This window comes from Anomaloglossus baeobatrachus, chromosome 7 (assembly GCF_048569485.1).
Source record: "Anomaloglossus baeobatrachus isolate aAnoBae1 chromosome 7, aAnoBae1.hap1, whole genome shotgun sequence".
In the NCBI taxonomy this organism is placed as follows: domain Eukaryota; kingdom Metazoa; phylum Chordata; class Amphibia; order Anura; family Aromobatidae; genus Anomaloglossus; species Anomaloglossus baeobatrachus.
The window spans coordinates 286339589-286367453 of record NC_134359.1 but is presented as its reverse complement, the minus strand read 5'-3'; the positions used below and the strand labels follow the sequence as shown (position 1 = coordinate 286367453).

Here is a 27865-nt window from a genome sequence, read left to right as displayed (position 1 = left end):
CCTCTGAGTTACCCTATATGTGCAGCTCCCTCTATCTAAATCATTGTGCACGCGCAGCTTTCGCTATTGACTTCTATGGAAGGTTAATGATACTCCTCCATTGGAAATCTGTGCACTTGGGGCAGGGGACTGGCATGTATATATGAGCCCCCCGACATACAACAGTGCAGTTTAACCTGTGCCTTTCCAGTTGTCTCAAAACTACAACTCTCAATATACCCTGTAGTGAGCTCTGAGCCTCTGTCACAGCTGTGCCACTATAAAGCCACGCGTTATTGATCCTTGGCACAGTGAAAGGCAGCACATGGCGTGTCAGGCCACATTATGGGAGTGGTAGTTCTACACTCCAGCACTTGAGTAGACTAATGTATGATGGGGGTTGTAGTTTTGACAAAGGTTGGAGAAAACTGGCAAGGAGGAACATGAAGTCACATGATGGGAGTAGTAGTTCTTTTAGGCTCAGCTGAATTCACAGATCAGCGTGTGGGAAGGGAAGGATAATATTGACCTGCAGATAGAGCCGGGGATGGGCATGACAGTAATGGACGGGGAAGGGGTAAACAGCAGAGGTTCCTGTCCTCTGTATCACCCTCCCCTGCAGGGCAGAGCGGCTGATTCCAGCTCTGATCAGACGGGCGCGTCTGCTCCTCCTTCACAGCGTATTTGGTATTATGTCTGCACCATGTGTCAGCACTATTTATAGGGGATCAGGCGGCACTGACAGGGTCAATATAGTGACATGTACCTAGTGCCAGGGTACTGGTCCTGATAGAAGAGCAAAAGTCCGTCACACGACTGCGGTGGACAACACTCATCTAACATTATTATATGGAGCTGCATTCACAGGATTCAGAGCTGAAATCTCCCAGTGGTTCTTCATAGCTTAATGTGAGTGCAGCTCTGGAGTATAATACAGAATGTAACTCAGGACCAGTATAGGATCAGTAATGTAATGTGTGTACACAGTGACTGCACCAGCAGAGTAGTGAGTGCAGCTCTGGAGTATAATACAGGAGGTAACTCAAGATTAGTACAGGAGAAGTAATGTATGTACACAGTGACTGCACCAGCAGAATAGTGAGTGCAGCTCTGAAGTATAATACAGGATGTAACTCAGGACCAGTATAGGATCAGTAATGTAATGTATGTACACAGTAACTGCACCAGCAGAATAGTGAGTGCAGCTCTGGAGTATAATACAGGAGGTAACTCCCGATCAAGTACAGGATCAGTAATGTAATATATGTACACAGTGACTGCACCAGCAGAATAGTGAGTGCAGCTCTGGAGTATAATACAGGAGGTAACTCAGGATCAGTAATGTAATGTATGTACATAGTGACTGCACCAGCAGAATAGTGAGTGCAGCTCTGGAGTATAATACAGGAGGTAACTCAGGATCAGTAATGTAATGTATGTACACAGTGACTGCACCAGCAGAATAGTGAGTGCAGCTCTGGAGTATAATACAGGAGGTAACTCAGCATCAGTAATGTAATGTATGTACATAGTGACTGCACCAGCAGAATAGTGAGTGCAGCTCTGGAGTATAATACAGGAGGTAACTCAGGATCAGTAATGTAATGTATGTACACAGTGACTGCACCAGCAGAATAGTGAGTGCAGCTCTGGAGTATAATACAGGAGGTAACTCAGGATCAGTAATGTAATGTATGTACACAGTGACTGCACCAGTAGAATAGTGAGTGCAGCTCTGGAGTATAATACAGGAGGTAACTCAGGATCAGTAATGTATGTGCACAGTGACTACACCAGCAGAATAGTGAGTGCAGCTCTGGAGGATAATACAGGAGGTAACTCAGGATCAGTAATGTATGTATACAGTGACTGATGTAATTTGATTCTATTCTATATGGCTGGGCCACATCTTCTCCATGAATCTATATTAGGCCTGGCCTAAAAGTCTCCATTTAAATGCCTTTTGAGCACTATTTCTGGAAAAGACGAGCGGGGTCTGAGGTTTCTTGGAAATGATTTGACAAGACAGGATTCTTTATGAATTGTAAATGAAAAAGTTAAATATTTTTTGCTTGGAGCTGTACTTGGTCCTGCAAGTGTGAAATGTTCTGGGGTCTATACTTAGGCACGGATTACACTAATACCCAGGTCTCTAATGGAAGAATAAAGTTTGGCTTTACAAATAACAACACAAATATGAGCAGCGAGGGTGAAACGCGTCAGTACAGCCAGTCCTGTATGTGGGCTGTAAATAAAATGAAGGGCAAACTCACATCTGTCCTCAGACTTTCCATTCAGCCCCATAGTATCCCACCATATGATGATAACATATCTCCTGGCTGATACATTGTAGCAAACCATCAGATGTGTGCGTTCTGTGCATTTAGCTCACAGAGGATTGTGTACGCTGGGAAGAATTAGATACATATTACTTTTCAAACTCAGAATGGAAACAATAATGTATTTTTTAGAATTGACAGCAAGCAGAGATCTTGACAGCAAAAAGGAGTCTAAAAATAAAATATTGTGTAAAGTCATCCAGTTTTATTTACATTAAATGGGAGACATTATTTCTATGAACCATAAACTGTTGTCAGATTTTTTCCTCTAATGCCTGCTTTACACGCTTCAATATATCTCACAATCCGTCGTCGGGGTCAAGTTGTAAGTGACGCACATCCGGCATCGTTCGTGACGTATTTGCGTGTAACACCTACGTGCGATCAGGATTGAACGCAAATACGGTGATCGCATACACGTCGTTTATTCCTCATACATTGGACGTTTTGTTGCACGAACCTAGTGAATTGTAACGTGTGACATCCCTCATACGATTGTGATGTCTGAGGCTATGTGCGCAGGTGTGCGCTCTGCACCGCAGCTTAAAAAAGGTCCGCTTCAGAGCGCAGCTGAAAAGCCTCACAATGTCTGTCATTCACTAATCTCTGTCAGTCGGTCACTATCTCTGTCCCTCTCTCTCTGTCCATGTCAGTCTATCCCTCTTACCCCCTCTCTCATACTCACCAATCACCGGCGCGGCGCTGCACGGCGTTCACACTGCTCCGGCGGCTTTTACTATTTTGAAAAAGCCGGCCGCTCATTAAACAATCTCGTATTCCCTGCTTTACCCGCCCACCGGCGCCTATGATTAGTTGCAGTGAGACACGCCCCCACACTGAGTGACAGGTGTCACACTGCAACCAATCACAGCAGCCGGTGGGCGTGTCTATACTGTGCAGTGAAATAAATAATTAAATAAATAAAAAAATCCGGCGTGCGGTCCCCCCCAATTTTAATACCAGCCAGATAAAGCCATACGGCTGAAGGCTGGTATTCTCAGGATGGGGAGCTCCATGTTATGGGGAGCCCCCCAGCCTAACGATATCAGCCAGCAGCCGCCCAGAATTGCCGCATACATTAGATGCGACAGTTCTGGGACTGTACCCGGCTCTTCCCGATTTGCCCTGGTGCATTGGCAAATCGGGGTAATAAGGAGTTAATGGCAGCCCATAGCTGCCAATAAGTCATAGATTAATCATGTCAGGCGTCTATGAGACACCTTCCATGATTAATCTGTAAGTGACAGTAAATAAACACACACACCCGAAAAAATCCTTTATTAGAAATAAAAAACACAAACATATACCCTGGTTCACCACTTTAATAAGCCCGAAAAAGCCCTCCATGTCCGATGTAATCCACAGACCTCCAGCGTCGCTTCCAGCTTTGCTGCATGGAGGTGACCGGAGCTGCAGAAGACACCGCCGCTCTTGTCACCTCCACGCAGCAACTGAAGACAGCCACGTGATCGGCTGAGCTGTGACTGAGGTTACCCGCGGCCACTGCTATATCCAGTGACAGCGGGTAACCTCAGTGACAGCTCAGCTGATCGTGCGGCTGTCTTCAGTTGCTGCATGGAGGTGACAGGAGTGGCGGTGTCTTCTGCAGCTCCGGTCACCTCCATGCAGCAGAGCTGGAAGCGACGCTGGACCATCCTGCATTACGCCGGATATGGAGGGCTTTTTCGAGCTTATTAAAGTGGTGAACCAGGGTATATGTGTGTGTTTTTTATTTCTAATAAAGGATTTTTCAGGTGTGTGTGTTTATTTACTGTAACTTACAGATTAATCATGGAAGGTATCTCGGGGAGACGCCTGACATCATTAATCTAGGATTTAGTGGCAGCTATGGGCTGCCAAAAACTCCTTATTACCCCGATTTGCCAACGCACCAGGGCAAATCGGGAAGAGCCGGGTACAGTCCCAGAACTGTCGCATCTAATGTATGCGGCAATTCTGGGCGGCTGCTGGCTGATATTGTTAGGCTGGGGGGCTCCCTATAACGTGGAGCTCCCCATCCTGAGAATACCAGCCTTCAGCCGTATGGCTTTATCTGGCTGGTATTAAAATTGGGGGGGACCGCACGCCGTTTTTTTTATTTAATTAATTATTTATTTCACTGCACAGTATAGACACGCCCACCGGCTGCTGTGATTGGTTGCAGTGAGACACCTGTCACTCAGAGTGGGGGCGTGTCTCACTGCAACCAATAATAGGTGCCGGTGGGCGGGGAAAGCAGGGAATACGAGATTGTTTAATGGGCGGCCGGCTTTTTCAAAACAGTAAAAGCCGCCGGAGCAGTGTGAATGCCGTGCAGCGCCGCGCCGGAGATCGGTGAGTATGAGAGAGGGCTGCTCAATTCAGTCACTTGGGGGATTAGCGGTCACCGGTGAGTCCTTCACAGGTGACCGCTAATCAGGACGCGACACAGACAGAGCCGCAGCATGACAATGAAGTCGGGTGAAGTTAACCCGAGTTCATTCTGATCGTGCGGCTCTGTCTGTGTCTGCCGTCATCTGCCATTCAGCTCTGCTACATGGCTGTCTGTGTCTGCTGTTAGCGGCCATGTAGCAGAGCTGAATGGCAGATGACATAGTAAAAACGCATCCCTACACATTACACACGCTTGGCAAGTCAATAAATAAAAAAAAAAAAAAGGTGCCCAATGCATACGTCACAGAACACATGATCTAAAGGAGCGCACACAAAATTGATCAATTTAACATAGACTACTAACGCACGTGTGACAGCAAATGAACGACTTACGTGTGATCTCATAAGATCCCGTATGCAACCTGGGCGTGTCACATCGCATACGAGATCGCATACCTAATTGTAAGGTGTAAAGCTGGCTTTACATCACTTTTTTTTTTACAAATTGGTGCAAAGAGAAGATTAGGAGCGGGGAGGTCAAGTTTGCTGCAGCTTCTCTCCCCAGTTCCCTATAGCTGCTCTCCCCAGTTCCCTATAGCTGCTCTCCCCAGTTCGCTATAGCTGCTCTCCCCACTTCCCTATAGCTGCTCTCCCCAGTTCCCTGCAGCTGCTCTCCCCAGTTCCCTATAGCTGCTCTCCCCAGTTCCCTATAGCTGCTCTCTCCAGTTCTCTATAGCTGCTCTCCCCAGTTCCCTATAGCTGCTCTCCCCAGTTCTCTATAGCTGCTCTCCCCACTTCCCTATAGCTGCTCTCCCCACTTCCCTATAGCTGCTCTCCCCAGTTCCCTATAGCTGCTCTCTCCAGTTCCCTATAGCTGCTCTCCCCACTTCCCTATAGCTGCTCTCCCCACTTCCCTATAGCTGCTCTCCCCAGTTCCCTATAGCTGCTCTCCCCAGTTTCCTATAGCTGCTCTCCCCAGTTTCCTATAGCTGCTCTCCCCAGTTCCCCATAGCTGCTCTCCCCAGTTCTCTATAGCTGCTCTCCCCACTTCCCTATAGCTGCTCTCCCCACTTCCCTATAGCTGCTCTCCCCAGTTCCCTATAGCTGCTCTCCCCACTTCCCTATAGCTGCTCTCCCCAGTTCCCTATAGCTGCTCTCTCCAGTTCCCTATAGCTGCTCTCCCCACTTCCCTATAGCTGCTCTCCCCACTTCCCTATAGCTGCTCTCCCCAGTTCCCTATAGCTGCTCTCCCCAGTTCCCTATAGCTGCTCTCCCCACTTCCCTATAGCTGCTCTCCCCACTTCCCTATAGCTGCTCTCCCCACTTCCCTATAGCTGCTCTCCCCACTTCCCTATAGCTGCTCTCCCCACTTCCCTATAGCTGCTCTCCCCACTTCCCTATAGCTGCTCTCCCCACTTCCCTATAGCTGCTCTCTCCAGTTCCCTGCAGCTGCTCTCCCCAGTTCCCTATAGCTGCTCTCCCCAGTTTCCTATAGCTGCTCTCCCCAGTTTCCTATAGCTGCTCTCCCCACTTCGCTATAGCTGCTCTCCCCACTTCCCTATAGCTGCTCTCCCCAGTTCCCTATAGCCGCTCTCCCCAGTTCCCTATAGCTGCTCTCCCCAGTTCCCTATAGCTGCTCTCCCAAGTTCCCTATAGCTGCTCTCCCCACTTCCCTATAGCTGCTCTCCCCAGTTCCCTATAGCTGCTCTCCCCAGTTCCCTATAGCTGCTCTCCCCACTTCCCTATAGCTGCTCTCCCCAGTTCCCTATAGCTGCTCTCTCCAGTTCCCTATAGCTGCTCTCCCCAGTTCCCTATAGCTGCTCTCCCCAGTTCCCTATAGCTGCTCTCCCCAGTTCGCTATAGCTGCACTCCCCACTTCCCTATAGCTGCTCACCCCAGTTCGCTATAGCTGCACTCCCCACTTCCCTATAGCTGCTCTCCCCAGTTCCCTATAGCTGCTCTCCCCAGTTCCCTATAGCTGCTTTCTCCAGTTCTCTATAGCTGCTCTCCCCAGTCCTCTATAGCTGCTCTCCCCACTTCCCTATAGCTGCTCTCCCCAGTTCCCTATAGCTGCTCTCCCCAGTTCCCTATAGCTGCTCTCCCCACTTCCCTATAGCTGCTCTCCCCAGTTCCCTATAGCTGCTCTCTCCAGTTCCCTATAGCTGCTCTCCCCACTTCCCTATAGCTGCTCTCCCCACTTCCCTATAGCTGCTCTCTCCAGTTCCCTATAGCTGCTCTCCCCACTTCCCTATAGCTGCTCTCCCCACTTCCCTATAGCTGCTCTCTCCAGTTCCCTGCAGCTGCTCTCCCCAGTTCCCTATAGCTGCTCTCTCCACTTCGCTATAGCTGCTCTCTCCACTTCGCTATAGCTGCTCTCCCCACTTCCCTATAGCTGCTCTCCCCACTTCGCTATAGCTGCTCTCCCCAGTTCCCTATAGCTGCTCTCCCCACTTCCCTATAGCTGCTCTCCCCAGTTCCCTATAGCTGCTCTCTCCAGTTCCCTATAGCTGCTCTCCCCACTTCCCTATAGCTGCTCTCCCCAGTTCCCTATAGCTGCTCTCCCCACTTCCCTATAGCTGCTCTCTCCAGTTCCCTATAGCTGCTCTCTCCAGTTCCCTATAGCTGCTCTCCCCAGTTCCCTATAGCTGCTCTCCCCACTTCCCTATAGCTGCTCTCCCCAGTTCCCTATAGCTGCTCTCCCCACTTCCCTATAGCTGCTCTCCCCAGTTCCCTATATCTGCTCTCCCCACTTCCCTATAGCTGCTCTCCCCACTTCCCTATAGCTGCTCTCCCCACTTCCCTATAGCTGCTCTCCCCACTTCCCTATAGCTGCTCTCCCCAGTTCCCTATAGCTGCTCTCCCCACTTCCCTATAGCTGCTCTCTCCAGTTCCCTGCAGCTGCTCTCTCCAGTTCCCTATTGCTGCTCTCCCCAGTTTCCTATAGCTGCTCTCCCCAGTTCCCTATAGCTGCTCTCCCCACTTCCCTATAGCTGCTCTCCCCAGTTCCCTATAGCTGCTCTCTCCAGTTCCCTATTGCTGCTCTCCCCACTTCCCTATAGCTGCTCTCCCCACTTCCCTATAGCTGCTCTCCCCACTTCCCTATAGCTGCTCTCCCCAGTTCCCTATAGCTGCTCTCCCCAGTTCCCTATAGCTGCTCTCCCCACTTCCCTATAGCTGCTCTCCCCACTTCCCTATAGCTGCTCTCCCCACTTCCCTATAGCTGCTCTCCCCACTTCGCTATAGCTGCTCTCCCCACTTCCCTATAGCTGCTCTCCCCACTTCGCTATAGCTGCTCTCCCCACTTCGCTATAGCTGCTCTCCCCAGTTCCCTATAGCCGCTCTCCCCAGTTCCCTATAGCTGCTCTCCCCAGTTCCCTATAGCTGCTCTCCCAAGTTCCCTATAGCTGCTCTCCCCACTTCCCTATAGCTGCTCTCCCCAGTTCCCTATAGCTGCTCTCCCCAGTTCCCTATAGCTGCTCTCCCCACTTCCCTATAGCTGCTCTCCCCAGTTCCCTATAGCTGCTCTCTCCAGTTCCCTATAGCTGCTCTCCCCAGTTCCCTATAGCTGCTCTCTCCAGTTCCCTGCAGCTGCTCTCCCCAGTTTCCTATAGCTGCTCTCCCCAGTTTCCTATAGCTGCTCTCCCCACTTCCCTATAGCTGCTCTCCCCAGTTCCCTATAGCTTCTCTCCCCAGTTCCCTATAGCTGCTCTCTCCAGTTCGCTATAGCTGCTCTCCCCACTTCCCTATAGCTGCTCTCTCCAGTTCCCTGCAGCTGCTCTCTCCAGTTCCCTGCAGCTGCTCTCTCCAGTTCCCTATAGCTGCTCTCCCCAGTTCCCTATAGCTGCTCTCCCCACTTCCCTATAGCTGCTCTCCCCAGTTCCCTATAGCCGCTCTCCCCAGTTCCCTATAGCTGCTCTCCCCACTTCCCTATAGCTGCTCTCCCAAGTTCCCTATAGCTGCTCTCCCCACTTCCCTATAGCTGCTCTCCCCACTTCCCTATAGCTGCTCTCCCCAGTTCCCTATAGCTGCTCTCTCCAGTTCCCTATAGCTGCTCTCCCCAGTTCCCTATAGCTGCTCTCTCCAGTTCCCTGCAGCTGCTCTCCCCAGTTTCCTATAGCTGCTCTCCCCAGTTTCCTATAGCTGCTCTCCCCACTTCCCTATAGCTGCTCTCCCCAGTTCCCTATAGCTTCTCTCCCCAGTTCCCTATAGCTGCTCTCTCCAGTTCGCTATAGCTGCTCTCCCCACTTCCCTATAGCTGCTCTCCCCAGTTCTCTATAGCTGCTCTCTCCAGTTCCCTGCAGCTGCTCTCCCCAGTTCCCTATATCTGCTCTCCCCAGTTTCCTATAGCTGCTCTCCCCACTTCCCTATAGCTGCTCTCCCCACTTCCCTATAGCTGCTCTCCCCAGTTTCCTATAGCTGCTCTCCCCACTTCCCTATAGCTGCTCTCCCCAGTTCCCTATAGCTGCTCTCCCCAGTTCCATATAGCTGCTCTCCCCAGTTCCCTGCAGCTGCTCTCCCCAGTTCCCTATAGCTGTTCTCCCCAGTTCCCTATAGCTGCTCTCCCCAGTTCCCTATAGCTGCTCTCCCCACTTCCCTATAGCTGCTCTCCCCAGTTCCCTATAGCTGCTCTCCCCACTTTGCTATAGCTGCTCTCCCCAGTTCCCTATAGCTGATCTTCCCAGTTCCCTATAGCTGCTCTCCCCACTTCCCTATAGCTGCTCTCCCCAGTTCCCTATAGCTGCTCTCTCCAGTTCCCCATAGCTGCTCTCCCCAGTTCCCCATAGCTGCTCTCTCCAGTTCCCTGCAGCTGCTCTCCCCAGTTTCCTATAGCTGCTCTCCCCAGTTTGCTATAGCTGCTCTCCCCACTTCCCTATAGCTGCTCTCCCCACTTCCCTATAGCTGCTCTCCCCACTTCCCTATAGCTGCTCTCCGCAGTTCCCTATAGCTGCTCTCCCCAGTTCCCTATAGCTGCTCTCCCCAGTTCCCTATAGCTGCTCTCTCCAGTTCGCTATAGCTGCTCTCCCCACTTCCCTATAGCTGCTCTCTCCAGTTCCCTGCAGCTGCTCTCCCCAGTTCCCTATATCTGCTCTCCCCAGTTTCCTATAGCTGCTCTCCCCACTTCCCTATAGCTGCTCTCCCCACTTCCCTATAGCTGCTCTCCCCAGTTCCCTATAGCTGCTCTCCCCAGTTCCCTGCAGCTGCTCTCCCCACTTCCCTATAGCTGCACTCCCCACTTCCCTATAGCTGCTCTCCCCAGTTTCCTATAGCTGCTCTCCCCACTTCCCTATAGCTGCTCTCCCCAGTTCCCTATAGCTGCTCTCCCCAGTTCCATATAGCTGCTCTCCCCAGTTCCCTGCAGCTGCTCTCCCCAGTTCCCTATAGCTGTTCTCCGCAGTTCCCTATAGCTGCTCTCCCCAGTTCCCTATAGCTGCTCTCCCCACTTCCCTATAGCTGCTCTCCCCAGTTCCCTATAGCTGCTCTCCCCACTTTGCTATAGCTGCTCTCCCCACTTCCCTATAGCTGCTCTCTCCAGTTTCCTATAGCTGCTCTCCCCAGTTCCCTATAGCTGCTCTCCCCAGTTCTCTATAGCTGCTCTCCCCAGTTCTCTATAGCTGCTCTCCCCAGTTCTCTATAGCTGCTCTCCCCACTTCCCTATAGCTGCTCTCCCCAGTTCTCTATAGCTGCTCTCCCTAGTTCTCTATAGCTGCTCTCCCCAGTTTCCTATAGCTGCTCTCCCCAGTTCCCTATGGCTTCTCTCCCCAGTTCTCTATAGCTGCTCTCCCCAGTTCTCTATAGCTGCTCTCCCCAGTTCTCTATAGCTGCTCTCCCCAGTTCCCTATAGCTTTTCTCCCCAGTTCTCTATAGCTTCTCTCCCCAGTTCTCTATAGTTGCTCTCCCCAGTTCCCTATAGCTTCTCTCCCCAGTTTCCTATAGGTTCTCTCCCCAGTTCTCTATAGCTGCTCTCCCCACTTCCCTATAGCTGCTCTCCCCAGTTCTCTATAGCTGCTCTCCCCACTTCCCTATAGCTGCTCTCCCCAGTTCCCTGAAGCTGCTCTCCCCAGTTCTCTATAGCTGCTCTCCCCAGTTCTCTATAGCTGCTCTCCCCAGTTCTCTATAGCTGCTCTCCCCAGTTCTCTATAGCTGCTCTCCCCACTTCCCTATAGCTGCTCTCCCCAGTTCCCTGAAGCTGCTCTCCCCAGTTCTCTATAGCTGCTCTCCCCAGTTCCCTATAGCTGCTCTCCCCAGTTCCCTATAGCTGCTCTCCCCACTTCCCTATAGCTGCTCTCCCCACTTCCCTATAGCTGCTCTCTCCAGTTCTCTATAGCTGCTGTCCCCAGTTCCCTATAGCTGCTCTCCCCACTTCCCTATAGCTTCTCTCTCCACTTCCCTGAAGCTGCTCTCCCAAGTTCTCTATAGCTGCTCTCCCCAGTTCCCTGAAGCTGCTCTCCCCAGTTCCCTATAGCTGCTCTCCCCAGTTCTCTATAGCTGCTCTCCCCAGTTCTCTATAGCTGCTCTCCCCAGTTCTCTATAGCTGCTCTCCCCAGTTCCCTATAGCTGCTCTCCCCAGTTCTCTATAGCTGCTCTCCCCAGTTCCCTATAGCTGCTCTCCCCAGTTCCCTATAGCTGCTCTCCCCAGTTCTCTATAGCTGCTCTCCCCAGTTCCCTATAGCTGCTCTCCCCAGTTCCCTGAAGCTGCTCTCCCCAGTTCCCTATAGCTGCTCTCCCCAGTTCTCTATAGCTGCTCTCCCCAGTTCCCTGAAGCTGCTCTCCCCAGTTCCCTATAGCTGCTCTCCCCAGTTCTCTATAGCTGCTCTCCCCAGTTCCCTATAGCTGCTCTCCCCACTTCCCTGAAGCTGCTCTCCCCAGTTCCCTATAGCTGCTCTCCCCAGTTCCCTATAGCTGCTCTCCCCAGTTCTCTATAGCTGCTCTCCCCAGTTCCCTATAGCTGCTCTCCCCACTTCCCTGAAGCTGCTCTCCCCAGTTCCCTATAGCTGCTCTCCCCAGTTCCCTATAGCTGCTCTCCCCAGTTCCCTATAGCTGCTCTACCCAGTTCCCTATAGCTGCTCTCCCCAGTTCTCTATAGCTGCTCTCCCCAGTTCCCTATAGCTGCTCTCCCCACTTCCCTGAAGCTGCTCTCCCCAGTTCCCTATAGCTGCTCTCCCCAGTTCCCTATAGCTGCTCTCCCCAGTTCCCTATAGCTGCTCTCCCCAGTTCCCTATAGCTGCTCTACCCAGTTCCCTATAGCTGCTCTACCCAGTTCCCTATAGCTGCTCTACCCAGTTTCCTATAGCTGTTCTCTTTAGTTTCCTGCAGATGCTCTCCCCAATTCCCTGCAGATGCTCTCCCCAGTTCCCTGCAGATGCTCTCCACTCCCTTATTTTGGGCATCTCCACTACAACCTCTCTTCATTGACACGATGCAGACACTGTAATTAACCATTTCATTACTTCCTTTATTACAAAATGTATGTCTATCGTACATCCCTTTAACCTGAAATTTAGGAATTAAATTTAAATTAAAGAGCTAAGAAAATATGTTACCTCTCTCACCCCCAGCTGAGGACTTAATTGAAAGCTCAGAAATAAGCTGGTTCTGGTTTTGCATCCGAGAACCTGCAGGTGTCACGTTTACTTTGAAATGTATCTCAGTGCACCCGATCCTAACTTTCATCTGTATCAAAGCAAAGCCCTGAAGCCCCCGGACTCGTCAATGAGCCTGAAGAAGGGAATCGGAGCCACGATGAGCATAATTGAGTTATGTCTCCTGTGGAGCCGAATACCATGTACTACAATGGGGAAAAGGCTTTTTTAAAAGACAACAAAACACTTCTTGAGACAAACCCTTTAAATGACATCACTGCATCTGGAAAGGTGACATCACTGCACCTGGAGAAGTGACATCACCGCACCTGGAGAAGTGACATCACCGCACCTGGTGAAGTGACATCACCGCACCTGGAGAAGTGACATCACCGCACCTGGGGAAGTGACATCACCGCACCTGGAGAAGTGACATCACCGCACCTGGGGAAGTGACATCACTGCACCTGGAGAAGTGACATCACCGCACCTGGAGAAGTGACATCACCGCACCTGGGGAAGTGACATCACGGCACCTGGAGAAGTGACATCACGGCACCTGGAGAAGTGACATCACCGCAGCTGGAGAAGTGACATCACCGCAGCTGGAGAAGTGACATCACGGCACCTGGAGAAGTGACATCACCGCAGCTGGAGAAGTGACATCACCGCAGCTGGAGAAGTGACATCACGGCACCTGGAGAAGTGACATCACCGCAGCTGGAGAAGTGACATCACCGCAGCTGGAGAAGTGACATCACGGCACCTGGAGAAGTGACATCACCGCACCTGGAGAAGTGACATCACGGCACCTGGAGAAGTGACATCACGGCACCTGGAGAAGTGACATCACGGCACCTGGAGAAGTGACATCACGGCACCTGGAGAAGTGACATCACGTCACCTGGAGAAGTGACATCACGGCACCGGGAGAAGTGACATCACGGCACCTGGAGAAGTGACATCACGGCACCTGGAGAAGTGACATCACGGCACCTGGAGAAGTGACATCACGGCACCGGGAGAAGTGACATCACGGCACCTGGAGAAGTGACATCACGGCACCTGGAGAAGTGACATCACGGCACCTGGAGAAGTGACATCACGGCACCTGGAGAAGTGACATCACGGCACCTGGAGAAGTGACATCACGGCACCGGGAGAAGTGACATCACGGCACCGGGAGAAGTGACATCACCGCACCTGGAGAAGTGACATCACCGCACCTGGAGAAGTGACATCACGGCACCTGGAGAAGTGACATCACGGCACCTGGAGAAGTGACATCACCGCAGCTGGAGAAGTGACATCACGGCACCTGGAGAAGTGACATCACGGCACCTGGAGAAGTGACATCACGGCACCTGGAGATGTGACATCACGGCACCTGGAGAAGTGACATCACGGCACCTGGAGACGTGACATCACGGCACCGGGAGAAGTGACATCACGGCACCTGGAGAAGTGACATCACTGCACTTGAAGAAGTGACATCACTGCACCTGGAGAAGTGACATCACCGCACCTTTAGAAGAGACATCACCGCACCTGGAGAACGGACATCACCGCACCTGGAGAAGTGACATCACCGCACGTGGAAAAGTGACATCACCGCACCTTTAGAAGAGACATCACCGCACCTGGAGAACGGACATCACCACACCTGGGGAAATGACATCACGCCTGACAATCCAGGATCCGAGGGCGCTGTATCAGTTCCCGCTTGGAGGACTTTTTGTTTGCCGAGTAGATGATGGAGGTGTCTGGATGATAATCGTATCGTCTCCTCCCAGGACACTTTCCTGTCCTCATACATGAGTGCAGCCGTCCGTTTCCTTTCATCACGCCTGCTCCTTCTCCTCCTGAAGATGCTGACGTTCCGTCATTCCTCGTTTCCCGGTGCAGGGACCTGTGTACAGTGACGGAAAGGGACATATAAACAAAAAAATAATTGTTTTCGGGCCTAAAACCAGGAAAAACTTTGCTTTTACAAATTAATCCACAGAGAGCAATGAATCCCCGGCATTTCATACCACACTCCATAAAACTCCAGTCATAATCCATAAAAGTGACATTATTAGATTAAAAACCCCGGCGCTCCTCTACAAGGTCCTCCCTCATTAGACATGCCATGGTTTTATAACCTCGCAGCACCTACCCAATTACTCTGATTAATGCCGGGCTTAATAAATGCAGCCGGCCAGGTACCAGCACCTTCATGTCTTGGGTGCAGACCCCCTCACCCACTCTAGACCCCCTGAGACCTCGGTCTGGGGAACTGTTGAGTCCCCAGGAGCCTGGATATTTCATGCCGTCCCATAAACAAAATATATCACCTGTTCAGAGTATAGATGATAAATGTGTGATCGCTCGGGTTCCAACTGATGAGACCTTCACTCATCCCAAAAGACCCCTAAGTGAGTGTGTGGACACATGGGGCTCAGTGGGTGCTCTCATCCGCTAAAACCGGCCGCCTTTAGAAAGACAGCGTGGCTCAGGGCTCATCCCAACTGAACGCCGGCCTCCTTAGGCCGGTTTCACACATCCGGCTTTTCGCCGGTTTGCCGGATCCGGCGCTCTCCCATACAGTGACTACAGTACAGTGACAGCGCAACAAGCGCCAGTCACATGCTGTCGTGTGACCGGCGCATGTGACCCGGAAGTTACAGCGCTGTCACTGTACTGTATTGTCTGTACGGGAGAGCGCCGGATCCGGCAAACCGGCGAAAAGCCGGATGTGTGAAACCGGCCTTAACCGTGGGCGTAACACTACTCAGACAACACAGGGTGAGGGAATCACAATATTAAGACTATTGGATCCCCAAAATATTAACGGCACATAACACATAACCACAAATGTAACAGGCAACAAAGTCTCACCCTTCCGCTGGCTCACCAGGGATTTAGAATGTCCATGCCTCACAGGTTCCAGGGCTACTTACTCCAATCCAGCAGCACCCCGCTTTCAGCGGGCACCCACCGAGAAAGGAATAATGCCAGATTTAGGAAGCTGGCTGAGGTCTGCAAAGTCTGTAACAGGTGACTGGATTGTCCCAACCTGAGTGTCCTCGTTAGGTAGTCCTGGTATGATGATACAATCCTGGCAGCCGGAGTCGAAATCCCTAGACTGTGGATATGGTCTCCAACCGGAACCGGAGTCCCTAGATTGAAGCCACAAAGTATTCTGATCCTCTAGTCAGCTCCTAAGAGCTTAGACTGGATCCATCAGTATCCATCAACAACAACCTGGTGGCTTAAAGAAATCCCTTTTATAGCCACAGCCTTCCACTTGGATACACTGCGTCCTCATCGATTGGTTGGACAAGATCGCCTCTCCCATTGGATGAATCTCAAGCTGCATGGACAATGTTCATCCAAATGATGTCTACAGAAAGACTGAGGGTATACATGTATTCTGGAATGCACAGACTAGACAATGACTACTAAGGTAATTACATTAGCAATACACAACTACAATACAATGATTACTGGAAGGGTCTGGAGAAACAATAGCTAAGCAAACATGACTTAGCACACATAAGAACAATACGTCTGGCTGAATGTTAAGAAACTTTAACCCATGAGAGGCATTGGGTGTCCATGTCGTCACAGAGTGAAGCTGTACTGAGTATGTGCGGCCACCATTCCTATAGGCGGGGATGGAACAGTGGTCAGTAATGCTCCATTCATATAGATGACTTTTTGTGATTAGTGGGGACCTCCCAGAAATCATATATTTAGCATTTATCCTGTGATATTTGTTGTCCGTGGGATAAAATCCCTAGTTCCCTGCAGCTTCTCTCTTCAGTTCCCTGCAGCTTCTCTCCCTAGGTCCCTGCAACTCCTCTCCCTAATTCCCTACAGCTTCTCTCCCTAGTTCCCTACAGCTCCTCTCTCTAGTTCCCTGCAGCTTCTCTCCCTACTTTCCCTGCAGCTTCTCTCCCCAGTTCCCTGCAGCTTCTCTCCCCAGGTCCCTGCAGCTTCTCTCCCCAGTTTCATGCAGCTTCTCTCCCTAGTTCCATGCAGCTTATGGACTTGAAGAAAAAAACCTTGTAACATCCTTACATTAAAGGGATTTTCCAGTTTTGACAAACCCTTTCCCTCAACTGCAGTTTTTTTGTTTAATCTGTGCTTTACTCACCCTCCCCGGATCTAGAGTTTCCGCAATTGCTCTGCTATTGTCTGCAGTGCTGACGTCACCTCGAGAGCGCTGCAGCCAATCGTTGAGTCAAGCAGCTTTTGTCATAAATTCGGCCAGCGACGCTGAGCTCCATTATTAATGTGGCATCAACGCTGCAGACAATGACAGGAGCAGCATCAGAGGCTGAGCGCCGGACCCGGTGAGGGTGAGTAAAGTACTTTTTTTTTTTTAAATGCAGCTGGTGGACAAGACTTTTCGAATCGAGAAAACACAAGACTTCTGCCATAATCTCCATGGAGTATTTACCAATTTCCAGCTGGAAATTTTAATAAACCAAAGAAGATGGACCCAGGATGACCAGTGACATCATCAGAGCCTTCCATCATGGAGCGAACAGCTCAACGGTGGGAGAGTCAAGTGTCGGACCTCCACCGATGTGATATTGATGACCTATCCATGGAACAAGTTATCAATATCATAGTATGGGACAACCCTTTTAATTGAAGGGGTCCTCTTTTTTTTGTCCAGAATGAAGAGTGAACACAGTGTAATACTTGATTTCCCCACTGGGGGTGCTGCAGAGAAATTGAACACTTTACCCCAGATTACAGCCGATGGATGCATTGTGATTGGTTTATTTTATAAAGACCCCTCTTACTTTGGATGGTCCAAAGCAAAGACCCCCTATAAGATGAAGACATTAGTTTCTAAATTAGATATATCTGCCAAGCCCTGACTCTTCACATTCCTGAGGTCCGACATAAATCCGATCTCACCCTAAGATGGCGACATATATGATATGTGCGCCGGCAGCGCGAGGGTAGAACAAGGCCCAGTCCGGAGCCCGATGATCAGTATCTAATTACAAGATCAAAGCTCGTCAACGACTCCTGTATCTCACCTCATAGAAGAGGCTCCAAGACGTTCTCTGAAGATGTCTCACCGGTCACGTCATTTATCATCATCACGTACCCAGAACCAGGACTTATGGCGACACCGTGCAACCAACTACGCAACAGATATGTAAATCAAGTCCAGGTTTCAAGATGGAAGACAGACGAGAGGATGGAGGGGGGTTCTACAAGTATTACTCATGGGCAGCAAGGAATAGGGACTATAGGGAGCTCCATCGACATGAATGCCATTGCTATCCTGTGACAATGACGGCTGGGACATATCGGCCAGTGATCAGTCCGCTCGTCAAGTTGATATGTTGGATGCTGGAAAAATTAGCAAGTGACTTTGAAAAATGCCAAACTGTGACGTTACAAAGAGATACTCGAAATAGGTCTTGTGGGGTGTTCCCGATATATGGCAGGTCATGTGGGCTGTGCTTGATATACAACAGGTCTTGTGGGGTGTTCCCGGTATACGGCAGGTCTTGTGGGGTGTTCCCGGTATACGGCAGGTCTTGTGGGGTGTTCCCGATATATGGCAGGTCTTGTGGGGTGTTCCCGGTATACGGCAGGTCTTGTGGGGTGTTCACGGTTTATGGCAGGTCTTGTGGGGTGTTCCCGGTATACGGCAGGTCTTGTGGGGTGTTCACGGTTTATGGCAGGTCTTGTGGGGTGTTCCCGGTATACGGCAGGTCTTGTGGGGTGTTCCCGATATATGGCAGGTCTTGTGGGGTGTTCCCGGTATACAGCAGGTCTTGTGGGGTGTTCACGGTTTATGGCAGGTCTTGTGGGGTGTTCCCGGTATACGGCAGGTCTTGTGGGGTGTTCACGGTTTATGGCAGGTCTTGTGGAGTGTTCCTGAAATACAGCAGGTCTTGTGGGGTGTTTCCGGTACAAGGCAGGTCTTGTGGGGTGTTCCCGGTATACGGCAGATCTTGTGGTGTGGACCCGGTATACGACAGGTCTTGTGAGGTGTTTCCAGTATACGGCAGGTCTTGTGGGGTGTTCCCAGTTTATGGCAGGTCTTGTGGAGTGTTTCCGGGATAAGGCAGGTCTTGTGGGGTGTTTCCGGTACAAGGCAGGTCTTGTGGGTGTGGACCCGGTATACGGCAGGTCTTGTGGGATGTTCCCGGTATACGGCAGGTCTTGTGGGGTGTTCCCAGTATATGGCAGGTATTGTGGGGTGTTCCCGATATCTGGCAGGTCTAGTGGGATGTTCCCGGTATACAGCAGGTCTTGTGGGGTGTTCCCGGTATATGGCAGGTCTTGTGGGGTGTTCTCGGTATACGGCAGGTCTTGTGGGGTGTTCCCAGTATACGGCAGGTCTTGTGAAGTGTTCCTGGTATACAGCAGGTCTTGTGTGGTTTACCAGGTATATAGAAGGACTTGTGGGGTGCTTTCGGTATACAGTGGGTCTTGTGGGCTGTTCCCTGTATATGTTGAGTTTTGTGAGGTGTTCCCGGTATATAGCAGGTCTTGTGGGCTGTTCACGGTATATAGCAGGTCTTGTGGGATGTCCGCGGTATACGGCTGGTCTTGTGGATTGTTCCTGGTATACGGTAGGTCTCGTGGGGTGTCCCCAATTTACGACAAGTCTTGTGGGGTGTTCCCGGTATACGTCGGTTCTTCTGAGTTGTTTCCGGATTCGACAAGTCTTGTGGGGTTTTCCCGGTACACGTCAGTTCTTCTGAGTTGTTTCCGGTATTCGGCAGGTCTTGTGGGATGTTACCGGTATATGGCGGGGTCTTCTGGAGTGTTCCCAGTATACAGCAGGCCTTCTGTGGTGTTCCTGGTATTTGGTGGGTCTGGATTGCTGCTCCCAGTACCGCCTATAATGGTCATAATGGTCAGTAGGCCTTTATGTGTACTTTCTCTTTAAGGATGAGTCTAAACAGCCCAGCCATGCTCTCTGTGCCGGGCGTCCTCTGTGACCGCTGCCGCCAGTATTTATGGTGCATACGGGAACCATAGCGGTATATTGCTCCTATATAATTGTCAGGCTGCATTACATGTCAAGCTCCTGCCTGGCTGATTGCTCGCACCCCGCCATGTTAGCCCGGCCCATTAATGGCAGCCGTTAGACTATGAGCAGAGAGCGGAAATGCTCGTTATGGGGTCTCAGTCTGGAAATGAAGCGGCACGTCTTCCATCAGGGGCGTTATTGTTCCAGCAGCTCGTACTCCGCAGCCGCTTTATGGCTTCTGTTTGCTTTTATGGTGCAACATATTGAATTTTTCCCCTTGCTATTTCAGCTGACATACCCCCCTGGAAGGGGCAAGGGCTCGCAATATGACGGGGGATTGGTCAGCCATATTCCACCATCGCTTATCGAATCGCCGCACGGGGACCACTCCTTAACGAGTCAGGGCGACTCATTATGCCGTGTTATGAGGGTAGTTACAGCTAAAGGGGAGGGGGGGGCACAAGCGTCACCGAAGACCCCCAGTCAAGGGTCTTTTTTTTTATATAAGAGTGGCTTTTTTCAGAAAACCTATTAGGAACTTTTAAGTCCTAAATAAGACCCTAATATATTAGCAACAGCATTAATATAGCAAGAAAAATCCCACATAAGTGTAAAATTGTCACAGGGGGAAAGGGTCCGATCTCCTGAGATCAGCGGTGATCTATGGAGGAAGCAGGCAGCGAGTGGGTAACCTCCCTGCAGCACTCCCGCAGGAGAAAGGAGGAATTACATCTGCACCTCACACTGAATTTAAAGGGGATTTATAAAAAAAAAGAAATCTGTCTAATAGAGGTGAAAATTTCAAAATAACTGATATTAACCCCTTCAGATCACAGGAGGTTTTCTCCTTTGTTTGCTTCATCGCAAGTGACGTTTGCGACAATCTTCCTGGTTTCCCCGTTTATGCTTCATCCCGGATGACTTTTGGGACAATTTTCCAATTAGATCACAGGAGGGTTTCCCCTTTTGTTTTGCTTCATCCCGAGGGACTTTTAAGACAATCTTCCTATTAGATCACAGGTGGTTTCCCCCTTTGTTTTGCTTCATTCTAGGTTACTATTGTGACAGTCTTCATATTAGGTCACAGGAGGGTTTCCCCCTTTATTTTGCTTCATCCCGGGTGACTTTTGGGACAATTTTCCTATTAGATCATAGAAGGTTTCACCCTTTATTTTGCTTCATCCTGGGTGACTTATTTGACAATCTTCCTATTTATCACAAGAGGGTTTCCCACTTTGTTATGCTTCATCCTGGGTGACTTTTATGACAATCTTCCTTTTTATCACAGGATGGTTTCACCGTTTGTTATGCTTCATCTTGAGTGACTTTTGTGACTTCCTATTAGGCTAGGTTCACATTTCCGTTAAATTGTATCAGTCACAATGCGCGGCTCTGGTAAACAACGGAATCCGTTTCGCTGATTACGTTGTTTCCCATAGACTTGTATGAGCAGCGGATTGCGACTGATGACCTTGCGTTGCATCCGCTGCGCCGCCGTAGGTCGTTTTTGGACTGACCGCCGGGCGGAAACAACGCATGATGTAACGTTTTTTGGGCCATCAAAATTAACGCACCGCGCAGGAATCCGGCGCAATCAGTCACGCTTGTAATGTATGTCTATGGTGCTGGATTCTGTCGTAGTCCGACTTACGATGGAATCCAGCGCTGGATTCTGTCATGCTCTACTGAGCATGCCCAGCATGTTTGGCACACCCACTGGGCTGTCCCAAACACAAACGGATCATGATGGATCCGTCAAAAAACGGATGTAACGGACGCGACGGATCAGTTTTTTCACAGGATCCCTGTGAACGGAATCCTGTGAAAAACACATCCGTTGCGTCATTTGACATCTAAAAAACGACGGATCTGTCGCTCAGTCGCAACAACGGACCTGACGGATTTAAAACAACGGAAATGTGAACCTAGCCTTAGATCAAAGGAGGTTTCACCTTTTGTTATGCTTCATCTCGGGTGACTTTTATGACAATCTTCCTTTTTATCACAAGAGGGTTTCACTGTTTGTTATGCTTCATCCTGGGTGACTTTTATGACAATCTTCCTATTTATCACAGGAGGTTTCCCCTTATGTTTTGCTTTATCCCAAGTGACTTTTGTGACAATCTTCCTATTAGATCACAAGAGGTTTCACCCTTTGTTATGCTTCATCCCGGGTGACTTTTGTGACAATCTTCCTATTAGATCACAAGATGTTTCACCCTTCGTTATGCTTCATCCCGGGTGACTTTTGTGACAATCTTCCTATTAGATCACAAGCGGTTTCACCCTTCGTTATGCTTCATCCTGGGTGACTTTTGTGACAATCGTTTTGCTGTGCTGTTTTTTTCCTTATATTAGTGCTAATTTTGTGGAAATTCTCTATAGTAAGTATATATCAGTGCTTTTTCATAGGCAGAGTCTCTTTACATTCTTTCTCAGCGGGAGAGGATAGAGCAATCACATAACAGTTGCATAATTTATCAAAGCTCTCCGTAATCGGCACGCAGCTCTCCTTACAATGTCCCCCGCTGATGTGTTTCCATTGTTTGTGGATGCCCCCGTCACGAGTCATTATATTTATGCTTTGCATATTGCTTGGGTATGAGATCAACGCATTTTACATGTATAGCACAGAGAGGTCATGTATGTCCAGACACGGAGGTCGGCCTTGTCAAATTGCAGAGGTGAGTCCCCTGTGATGTCACTAGGGGATCCCCTGTGATGTCATCACCCTGATTTTCCCGATCATGCTGTCTAATATTCGAGCATGTTAACATACAGCAAAAAAAAAACAAAAACTTAAAGGGACATTCCATACAAAATCGCAGGTTCTGAGGAAGCGGAGCATGACCCACAAATTCATATTTATCCCTTTAAGGCCATCTATCAGTTTTTTTGTGGAGTGTTCCTTTAAAAAAATGGTGACCCTTTATCACTTTTCTATTTAAGATGCCGTTCTGCATAATATTAGGATATCCCTTTAAAGGGGTATTAAGCTTTCCCTTATGAGACAACTCACTGATCGCTGGGGATCTCCCAGTGATCCCAAAAATGAGCCTCTGCTCCATTCATTGGGAAGTGCCCATCGATCTACTTCTCACTTCTGCCCTCAGTTAAGTTTTTGGCCCCTGCAGAGGTGACCTCATTTCTGGCGATCACCTGGAATTGTCCTCAATTTTCTCAGGAAACACCTCCAGAAGGGTCTCTGATAGTGGCGTAACTAGAGTGCGATGGACCCTGCTACAAAATTTGGACCTGGGCCCCCCCTTATGTTAGTCAGATGTATGTATATATGTATGTATACATTTAGTGTTCTAAATCCTATAAAGACATGAGTCCCCCCTTATTATGTAGTAATGTCAACCAACCTGGGCTCCTTCCTGATAAATATGTCCCCCCCATCCTTGCATATATGGTCCCCCATCCTTGTATATATGTCCCCATCCTGGTATATATGTCCCCCCATCCTAATATATATGTCCCCCATCCTGATGTATATGTCCCCCATCCTGGTATATATGTCCTCCATCCTGGTATATATGTCCCCCATCCTTATATATATGTCCCCATCCTGGAATAAATGTCCCCATCCTGGTATATATGTCCCCCATCCTATTATATGTGTTCTCCATTTTAACCCATATCCTGTTGTGTATATATAACCTCAGCCTGATAAAAATGTCCCCATCTTAGTATATATTTACCCCATCAAGCTATATATATGTCACCATCCTGGTATTTAAGTCCCCATGCTGGGCCCCTCTTAATATAGACTGTCCCCCTCCTGGTACATACTGTCCCTTTCCTGGTATCTGCTGTCTGTCTCCTGGTATATTGTCCCCCCATCCTGATATATTTTTCCCCCATCCTTATATATATGTCCCCCCTCCTGGTATATATGTGATCATCCTGGTATATATGTCCCCTCATCCTAGTATATGTGTTCCCCATTCTAGCCCACATCCTCCTGTGTATATATAACCCCATCCTGATAAAAAATGTCCCCATCCTAGTATATATGTCCCCCATCCAGGTGTATATGTCACCATCCTGGTATATAAGTCCCCATACTGAGCCCCTCCTAGTATATACTGTCCCCCTCCTGAGGCCCTCCTGGTGTATACTGTCCCCCTACTGGGCCCATCCTAGTATATATTGTCCCCCTTCTGGTACATACTATCCCCTTCCTGGTAGCTACGGTCTCTCTCCTGGTATATATGTCCCCATCCTTGTAAATATGTCACCCTCCCTGGCTCCTACATCGCGCAGTGTCCTCCTGTGTAGCCAGCGCACAGTGGCTGGCAGCTTTCATCGGTGTCGGTGCTAGTGCACCGCATGACGTCATTGCCTTGCACCGCCCTCAGTCATTGGGACACAGATGAAAGCCGCCAGCTTCTGTTTGGCCGGCAGCATGTACAGTATCACAGTACAGGGACCCAACGGTTCTCTGCACCGCGATGCATTTCAGTCAGTTGTGCAGTGTCGGACGCACATCCAGCTGAAGCAGGGGCCCAGTCGCGGTTGCGATATCTGCAACCACAATCGTTCTGCCCCTGGTCTCTGAAGAGCGGTCAGTAACTTATTTCCTAACCTATTGATTGGGGACAATGAAGGATTTTTATAGGGTACTGGCCCTTTAAGAGATAACCAAGTAGCAGGTGAAAAAAGCTGAATTTATACCTAAGTATGTGAATAATTGTCTGGAAAGGGTTAAGGACCCTGGTGCAATTACGAGGTGTCTGCGGAGAGAACTCACCACCCACTCGTAGGGTGGGAGCCCGTGTATCCGTGCCGTCCTCCCGGCCGCTGAGCCCCCTTCTGTTGGCCGCGGCGCAGACCCCGGAGCCGATATTCCAAAGTGCGCTGCCCAGAACAAGCATCGTGTCAGATTAATGGCTGTGACTTTGACATATCCCAGCCAGGAAAGCCCTCCATTAAAAAACGAAAGCCCCACAAGTGCCCCCCTGGCATCCTGCGAAGAATTTGTCTGTTTTGGCCCCAAATGATGGAATAAGATTAATCTTGAGAAATTTGACATGAGCAAGAAACAACTTAGGTTTTTTTTTCTCTTACTTTTATTACCCGGTTTAACAGTCAACACATTTAGTGTTAACCCCGTCATTACTGGAGGGGGTGTCCTGTGTGCACATCCAATGGAAAAGTCAGGTCCGGAGCGGAAAAAGTGGTGGAAAAAGGATTCAGCCGGCACCTGACAAACAGTAACGCATCAGCACCATTGACATTGACTAATTACCCCTGAAAAAGTTGTGGGGTATTTTGAGGCAGTCTCATGTGTCGGGGGTATTGAGGCAGGCCCATGTGTCTGGGGGTATTGTGAGGCAGCCCCTTGTGTCCGAGGGTATTGAGGCAGCCCCATGTGTCGGGGGGTATTGTGAGGCAGCCCCTTGTGTCAGGGGGTATTGAGGCATCCCCATGTGTCGGGGGTATTGTGAGGCAGCCCTATGTGTCGGGGGGTATTGTGAGGCAGCCCCATGTGTCAGGGGGTATTGTTAGGCAGCCCTATGTGTCGGGGGGTATTGTGAGGCAGCCCCATGTGTCGGGGGGTATTGTGAGGCAGCCCCCTCTGTCAGGGGGTATTGAGGCAGCCCCATGTGTCGGGGGGTATTGTGAGGCAGCCCCATGTGTCGGGGGGTATTGTGAGGCAGCCCCATGTGTCGGGGGGTATTGTGAGGCAGCCCCATGTGTCGGGGGGAATTGTGAGGCAGCCCCATGTGTCGGGGGGTATTGTGAGGCAGCCCCATGTGTCGGGGGGTATTGTGAGGCAGCCCCATGTGTCGGGGGGTATTGTGAGGCAGCCCCATGTGTCGGGGGTATTGTGAGGCAGCCCCATGTGTCTGGGGGTATTGTGAGGCAGCCCCATGTGTCTGGGGGTATTGTGAGGCAGTCCCATGTGTCGGGGGTATTGTGAGGCAGCCCCATGTGTCTGGGGGTATTGTGAGGCAGTCCCACGTGTTGGGGGGTATTGTGAGGCAGCCCCATGTGTCGTGGGTATTGAGGCAGCCCCATGTGTCGTAGGTATTGAGGCAGCCCCATGTGTCGGGGAGTATTGTGAGGCAGCCCCATGTGTCGGGGGGTATTGTGAGGCAGCCCCATGTGTTGGGGGGTATTGTGAGGCAGCCCCATGTGTCGTGGGGTATTGTGGGGCAGCCCCATGTTTCTGGGGGTATTGAGGCAGCCCCATGTGTCAGGGGTATTGTGAGGCAGCCCCATGTGTTGGGGGTATTGTGAGGCATCCCCATGTTTCAGGGGGTATTGAGGCAGCCCCATGTGTCAGGGGGTATTGAGGCATCCCCATGTGTCGGGGGTATTGTGAGGGAGTCCCATGTGTCAGGGGGTATTGTTAGGCAGCCCTATGTGTCGGGGGGTATTGTGAGGCAGCCCCATGTGTCGGGGGGTATTGTGAGGCAGCCCCATGTGTCGGGGTAATGTTAGGCAGCGCCATGTGTCGGGGGGTATTGTGGGGCAGCCCCATGTGTCGGGGGGGTATTGTGAGGCAGCCCCATGTGTCGGGGTATTGTGAGGCAGCCCCATGTGTTGGGGGTATTGTGAGGCAGCCCCATGTGTCGGGGGGTATTGTGAGGCAGCCCCATGTGTCGGGGGGTATTGTTAGGCAGCCGCATGTGTCGTGGGGTATTGTTAGGCAGCCCCATGTGTCGGGGGGTATTGTTAGGCAGCCCCATGTGTCGGGGGTATTGTGAGGCAGCCCCATGTGTTGGGGGTATTGTGAGGCAGCCCCATGTGTCGGGGGGTATTGTGAGGCAGCCCCATGTGTCAGGGGGTATTGTGAGGCATCCCCATGTGTCGGGGGGTATTGTTAGGCAGCCCCATGTGTTCGGGGGTATCGAGGCATCCCCATGTTTCAGGGGGTATTGTGAGGCAGCCCCATGTGTCGGGGGGTATTGTTAGGCAGCCCCATGTGTCGGGGGGTATTGTTAGGCAGCCCCATATGTCGGGGGGTATTGTTAGGCAGCACCATGTGTCGGGGGGGTATTGTGAGGCAGCCCCATGTCAGGGTGGGCAGCTGCTAATTGTGCCAATCTCTTATGATGTCTCTACAAAGGAATCTTTTTCCTTTTTTTGGCAGCGCCAAGACCCTCCATGTCCTCTGTCTTCAAGGGGTTATCCAGCACCTATCAGTCAGGGCGGACATCAGACTCCTCATCACAACTGTATGTAATGCTGGACAACCCCTTTAAGGTTGACATCAGCTGAACCCTCCGAATTTGGCTGGACCACCAAACCTGCTATCCTACATTGTAGTGTCCCAGCTCAAACCCTATGAAGGAAAATCAAAGGATCAGGCATGTTAAAATTCAAGATGCCTGATCCTTTTTAAGCCAGAGAAGTTTCACAGCAGCTTGGTCCCCTTTTCCGATTCAGAACACGTGCACACTCAACCAAAAAGAGCGTGCATATATATGGGGAGTCCGTCAGAGAGGGGTTAAAATTCAACAAGCCTGATCCTTTATAAGCTTCTGCCAGAGACGTTTGACAATAGCCATACTCCCCTTTTCCCATTCAGAACACGTGCACGCTCCACTAAAAAGAGTGTACATGTGTATGAGGAGTCCAAAAGAGAAATCTATCAGCCCAATGAGCCCTTGGCCAACAGCTGCTTGATGGACAATGCCAGCTTTAGTTTTCTACATTCAACCCAGGCTTGGTGGCCGCTTCTTAAAGGATTAGGCCTGCTGAAAGCGAACATGTCCAACCTTTCTTACCCCCAACATAATGTTGGCCATTCTCTTCCGCATTTTACTTTTTCAACTATTTTTAGCAACTTCCCTGAGGGTTCTTCCTATGGTGGAGTTTTGCCATTTGAGGGGAAAAAATACTTTAGACCCCCGAGTCATTCTAACCCATGTCTTGCAGAATTCTTTGACGTCCTCTGGTTTGACAAGGACCTTCTTGAATTCATTCTTCAATCCCATATGGCCATCTTTGATGTTCTGTGCCATGGTGGATACTGGGTGTGACCCGATATATTCCTAATGCAGCAGGGCACTTCAGGGGCTCAGACATAGTCTGGTCTTCTGCTAACAGCTGGTTTCCCATTCTTCAAGCCTCAGACATAGTCTGGTCTTCTGCTAACAACTGGTTTCTGATTCTCCGTGCCTCCTACATAGTCTGGTCTTCTGCTAACTGCTGGTTTCCCATTCTCCGTGCCTCAGACATAGTCTGGCCTTCTGCTAACAGCTGGTTTCATATTCTCCGTGCCTCAGACATAGTCTGGTCTTCTGCTAACAGCTGGTTTCCCATTCTCCGTGCCTCATACATAGTCTGGTCTTCTGCTAACAGCTGGTTTCATATTCTCCGTGCATCAGACATAGTCTGGTCTTCTGCTAACTGCTGGTTTCCCATTCTCCGAGCCTCAGACATAGTCTGGCCTTCTGCTAACAGCTGGTTTCATATTCTCCGTGCCTCAGACATAGTCTGGTCTTCTGCTAACAGCTGGTTTCCCATTCTCCGTGCCTCATACATAGTCTGGTCTTCTGCTAACAGCTGGTTCATATTCTCCGTGCCTCAGACATAGTCTGGTCTTCTGCTAACAGCTGGTTTCATATTCTCCGTGC

General features: G+C 50.3%; 1 protein-coding gene across 1 annotated transcript in view; it reads left to right on the top strand.

Moving 5' to 3' along the window:
• LMF1 (lipase maturation factor 1) overlaps positions 1 to 27865 on the top strand; it is a 220815-nt gene that overhangs the window by 159294 nt on the left and 33656 nt on the right. The window lies entirely within an intron of this gene.